The sequence below is a fragment of the Bidens hawaiensis genome, unplaced genomic scaffold, assembly GCF_021521415.1.
Source record: "Bidens hawaiensis isolate Kalapana, Puna unplaced genomic scaffold, B.hawaiensis_p1.1 tig00029123_1, whole genome shotgun sequence".
Lineage (NCBI taxonomy): Eukaryota > Viridiplantae > Streptophyta > Magnoliopsida > Asterales > Asteraceae > Bidens > Bidens hawaiensis.
This window is the reverse complement of record NW_027494805.1, coordinates 278,618-284,617: the sequence shown is the minus strand read 5'-3', so window position 1 is coordinate 284,617 and position 6,000 is coordinate 278,618.

Sequence of the window (6,000 nt, the reverse complement as noted above, 5' to 3'; positions counted from 1 at the left end):
GCCACGATGAACTCAGATCTTAAGCTACTAAAGAACAAAAGGCTGAAAAATATGTAATACATTTCATGGTTGTTTTTCATCTTCTGTCATGTATTTTAGCTACCTTTTAATTGTAATATGTAATGACTCTTTTGGTTTGTCTATGTATCCAAAAGTAATTAAAGTATCAAGTTGCAATAAATTCAAAAAAAATATACTAAAGTTGCGTAATTGAACAAACCACATGTGTGAAAATGGCGCTAGGCTCATAATAGAAAAATAAACAAAATAAACAAAATTGTTAATTTACCCCTAACTTAACGGAAAAAATAGAAGGGGTTAGAAAAAAATACTAAAAAGGCAAAGTTTTAGAAAAGTGAGGTAGTCATTTGCAAGGAATTGAAAAACGGTACTATAGTTGCGTAATTGGACAAACCACGGATACTAAAATGACACTTAAGTCAATAAAATAATAAACACAATCTATGCAAAAAAAATTCCTTGTGTTTGTTTATTGTTTTCGTGTATGTGCATGATCCTAACACGAGTTTGACAAGTCATTCCGAATGTTCGAGTAATTTTTAAAAAGAAAAAAACTTGGATGCATATGATGGATATTATGGATTGTGCTAGACTTGTGGTGATTAAATTACAAAAAATAATCTAGAGAGAATTGACGCCAATAAATCTTGTTTAGTAATTGTATCAAAAAACGACTTAATTTACTGAGTGTCACAAGTTTGAAACTAACTTCGATACTAGAGACTGCTAGTGGTGGTGACGGCTGAGCATTCTATACGACGATAATTTGTCATAAATGTTACAAATCCGGTCACAAATCATCTGCGTGCTGTTTCCGATATGAATTTGCTTCATAATGTCACTATAATGGTGGCCGATAATGAGGAATCGAAGTTGCAATGGTGGTCATTATGGTGGCAATTGTAGTCACGTGGTGGTGGCTTAAAGTGGTCGTATGGTCTAGTGGCTATGTTCCATATTTAGGATCTAGGGTTATGAATGGATCTCCATAGGGGCGATAATTGTTAACATGACACACAACCCGTGTACAGGTCGACTAATACAAGTCGCCTATTTTATTTTGTTTTGTTCTCAAACTATCAAACTTGTTTCAATTTTCACCCTCTACTTTTAATTATTAACATTTTAAGTAATTCATGTTTTGGTTAATCTTGTGTTACTTCTCATGTTTCACAACTTGCCTTCCATCTTATAGGTCTCTATTGTTGAAATTCAATCAATGGAAGTTTATTATTTAATTGAATTTTCCATTATTTAAATTCATTTTCCGCTATTAATTTAAATTTTTCATTACTTAATTTAATTTTCATTATTAAGTTGATTTTTTCCTTTTTATAAAACTTCTATGGTGATCCGTGATAACTTAATCACTCATTTTATTTATTGACAATTTCACGATTCTTGTTGATAACCTACGGTGCTTCGTGGATATCTCAACGATCCATATTCATTTTTATTAAATTTCGTTACTTAGTTGAAATTACACGGTGGTTCGTAGATATTTCAACTCCCTACTTCAATTTTCTTATACATACATCTTAAGATTTATGAATGTTTCGGTGATGATTTCGTTAGTTGTTGGAATAGTCATGTGATTCATGCATTTCTAACCTTAAAATTTTAATTTATTATATTATTTCACAACCCATTTTTTATCTTGATTATTGATTTTAATATTCGTTATTTATATAAACTTCCATGACAAACCACGGATAACTTTACTTACTTATTTTATAATGTTTATAACGATTTTGTGGAAATAGAAAGATTCCTCGTAATACGTGGACACTCCGATGACCCACCGTATGTTATATATAATTTTGAAAGATTTATTTGTATTAGGGCTATCTCGGTGATTCGGGATTATCCGCTTCCCAATTTAATCAATTAACAATTTGTTCGAATATGTAAATCTTCGCATTTTCATTAATGTTTCAATTACTATTTACCATTTTTTAATATTTAAACATTGTAATTTGAATTTATCTCATCTCAAATTCAAAATTTCAATGCTACAATTTTATATCAACATCTAAATCCCATAAGTTCCTCATTTAATGCAACTCGATTAATCAAAATCCTCATTTAACCTTGTTCAAATCTATACTCTTGATCTTAAGAATTTTATTCAAATATTAACAATATTTAAAGATTTCACATGTTTTTTCTCATTTCAAAATTTGTTGTTTAAATTATTTTTAAATCATTTACTTACTTTTTGTTGTTGATATTTTTGGGTATCTTATATTCCTATGCTCGTTCATCATGATCAATCTTGTCGTAATCTCATTCAAAATATTTTATCTCAACATCAAGGATTCGTATCCTTTCAGTCTTAGGAAGTTTTAAAATTTTCACTATTTTCATTAACCAAACTAAAATGTTCATATCATTTGCTTTATTAGAAATTTTTTATGCAGTGATGATCTTCTGGTCTTACATTTAAAATTAACTAAAACTTTTATTTTCTCACAAAGTTACGTCGTTAAAATGTATTATAACTTACATGATGGAACGAATCATGTGGACTATCCGACGATAAACGTAATTATGGTTAGGAACATAATTATCTAAGTTCTCGCATGGAAATCATAGTACGTACTATTGTGTGTCATAATCTAGAACCAAAAACAGTTTGGGTAACGATACATATGTAAAGATGATAAGGACATGGTGGATACACCTTTTGTACATTCTATATATAAGTGTCTTTATTGGATTTTCATTTGGACGTTGCTCCGACAATTCGAAGTTCCATGTTATGATAAAATGTTGAATTCCAGTTTTTTCTTAAAATTTAATTATTTTAACACCATATTTGTTTTAGTTTTCTCTAATTCGGGACGAAATTCCCAGAAGTAGGAGAGACTGTAACATCTCGGATTTTTTCATATTTGAATTCGTATTCGTTTATCCGACTCGAGAATATATTTTGATTTTTTTTGTATTAATAAAAATTTTTATTTATTAGTATTTAACTTGGTTTAACTTATTTTATATTTTTCATAACTTTCGCACATGTCTAACATCCCTTAGAAACTCTTAAAATCGCTTAAAAAGGCTAAAAATGATATTTTATAAAATTCAAGGGCCAAACTTGTCAATTTTGAAACTATGCTAGAAATCATCCACGCCACGTCATGCGGGGGGGGGGGGGGGGCTTCTCTTTTTGTGGCCGCGTAGCGCGGGGAAGTACTTTCAACAAATTCGTTTCGTTTTACTCGTTTATTTTTTTGTTAATGCGAAATCCTCCCTAAACCGACCTAATTAACAAAACTTAAGCCCTAAGATAAGTCATATGATATTATAACATGTCTATATTCAGACCTCTATTATTAAAAACGAATTTTGGTTGTTAAAAGGCTTGATTTAGTAATTTATTGCTCGATTTACTTCCTAAACGAGTCTGTTTATTTATTATACTATTAATAAACAAATTTAAACTATTTTTCATAAAATTGTAGTCACCAAAACCCTAAATACATCTGCAAACTTAGCCTCATGACTTGGTCTTCCATTGATGATTTCTTTCAAGATCTTTAATCTCCGGTTGACTTTGGTGCTTCAAGACCCTCTGACTCATGTTTTCTCATTGTTCCATTCATCTTCCATGTAAATTGTATTTTGTGATTTCATTTGTTTTCATTCAAATAAAAAAAGCCCTCAATTAATTTATGGGATTGAGGGAGTCTCGGTGGTCAATTTGATCCCAGTCCGTTTTAGGGCATAACAGTCAAAATATTTGACTATTCGGTTTTTCTATCTTCTGGTTAAAATTTGCTTTCAGGCTGGAAGACTTTTATGTTTATTTTAAGACTTTTAGTGTACTGACCAAAATCCGACTCCCGACTCGCTGTTCAGATTCTGGTCGGTACGAGCTTGCTTATCTACCGAAAATCTCATAACCGGAGTTTATACATCTGTTTGTATTGGTTCCAGCTGCTATGTTCTCGGTTTTGACTCTATTTTATTTTTTATAAGTCTCGGATCTTATTGGATCAGAACACTAGTCGCGTTAACTTTGCTCGTTTGTTCTATCTCTCGGTTTATTCGCTTAATCGCAAAGGTGAGAAGTCATTCCCCATATTTTACTGATTTTTAATGTTTTGGGGACTTATGCATACATACAAACTATTTGCATAATATATCGTATACTCACTAGCAAATTGTGAACATTGTATGTGTATCAATTAAATGACTAACTGCTACTTGTATACTTGTTTATTTGTACCACATTCGAAGAGGTCCATCATAATCACATTAAAGTATGATCATACGCCGTCTTAGTATCCAAAGCCCAATTCGCTAGGCAATGGTCAACTGACACCCTTGTTTGCATTTATTTTGTCATAATAGACATAGCACGTGTTCGTGAGGCATGATCAACTGACACCCTTTATTTGTCATGGCTAGTTTGATTGATTATACCACAATATCATTTTTGCTCTTATATATATATATATACTATATTATAATACATACAAGAAGGATGATACGGTAATTTTACCAAAAACTCTAAATTTTAAGAGGTACACGTGATTAATGCCAATGTACAAATATGACGAAGCTTATGGCTTTACATGCTCTGCTAGGAAAATTTAAAATCCCGCCCATATGTGCTTCCTGCTTATTTCACCTACACAATTTCAGATCCAGGAACCAGTTTCTCTCTTTCTCTCAATTGGCGATATGTGAAGATGGTGGTGTTAATTGTCCTCCCTCCTGGCGCATATCAAGTGGAAACCTCATAACAGTAGACAGATTTATTGCTTCTGGTAAATAATTACTCCAATTAAACGATGAATCTTGCAATAAAATGTTTTTAGTTACGAAATCATTTCCATCTTTCGTGATTTATGAAGCCTTGAGGTGGGTTTGAAGACTAAATGCCCTGGTTTATTACAAGAAGGTGTTCATATTTTGACTGTTAATTATGGTTCTTCTAGGTGTTCCTGTATCGCCAACTAAAACTTGTTAGTTTACTAAGTTATTTATATTTTATGTTTGTGTTGCTCCATTAATCATTGATATTTAATCTCTTGTCATTTGTTCCAGCCTGCAAAATGGTTCTTCAGTTCTCACCCGGTTTAAAGTACAACTTGCTTGCTCCAAGGTGAAATTACTTATGATTGTTCGTTTATTTTCTGGTTACCTACAGAAAATTGATTATCCTTATTTCAACCTTAGCTGGCAGATTTTTGTTTCCATTTCATGTTTCATCAAAATGTCCATTCTGGCTATAATTTGTGGTTTAAAAATAATTAGTTTTAATGAATAAGAAATTAGAAATAAATATGTATGCTAACCAGTAACCCAACAGAGAAAAAGACTTGGAGTAGTTTAGAAATGTATTATGTATGTATTTAATTATGCATAGCTGTGAATTTGGATTTTTTTTAAATAGTAGTAGGTGAATACAACTACTAATTGCATAGGCAAGAAATTAATTTACAAAAGACATTGCTGACTTTTCTGCTACTAAATTCTGCATAGGTAAGAATTTTCTATAAAAGCAGAAAATAATCAGTCAATCATCCTTGAAGTTTATGTGTTAATAGTCCTCTACCATTATTATCCTTGCACCCTTGGTTAATTTTTGAAGAATGTGAAGATCTTTATCACAAAACAGGCGAGGTCTCGATTATTACGAGTATGATTATTTGTATGTTTAAATTTTGATTTATGGCATTATATTTTATACAGTGTACATGGCTGGATCGAAGGGGATCACCCCATATGCAATTCGCCCAACAAATCCACAAGGTAGTTAAGATAAAGAGTGCATGCCATCTATTCGATGAAATGTAAAATTGAAAAAAAAATTACAAACCCAAAAATTTGAAACTTTGATGGTTACAGGAGAGGGATTAAGTCTAATATGGGAACTTAGGAGCCATGTAAAATGTTTCAATATGTGGTTGCAACATGCTTATTTTTATGTTGTTCAGAACGGAGAAACCGATACGTGCATCCCGCTGC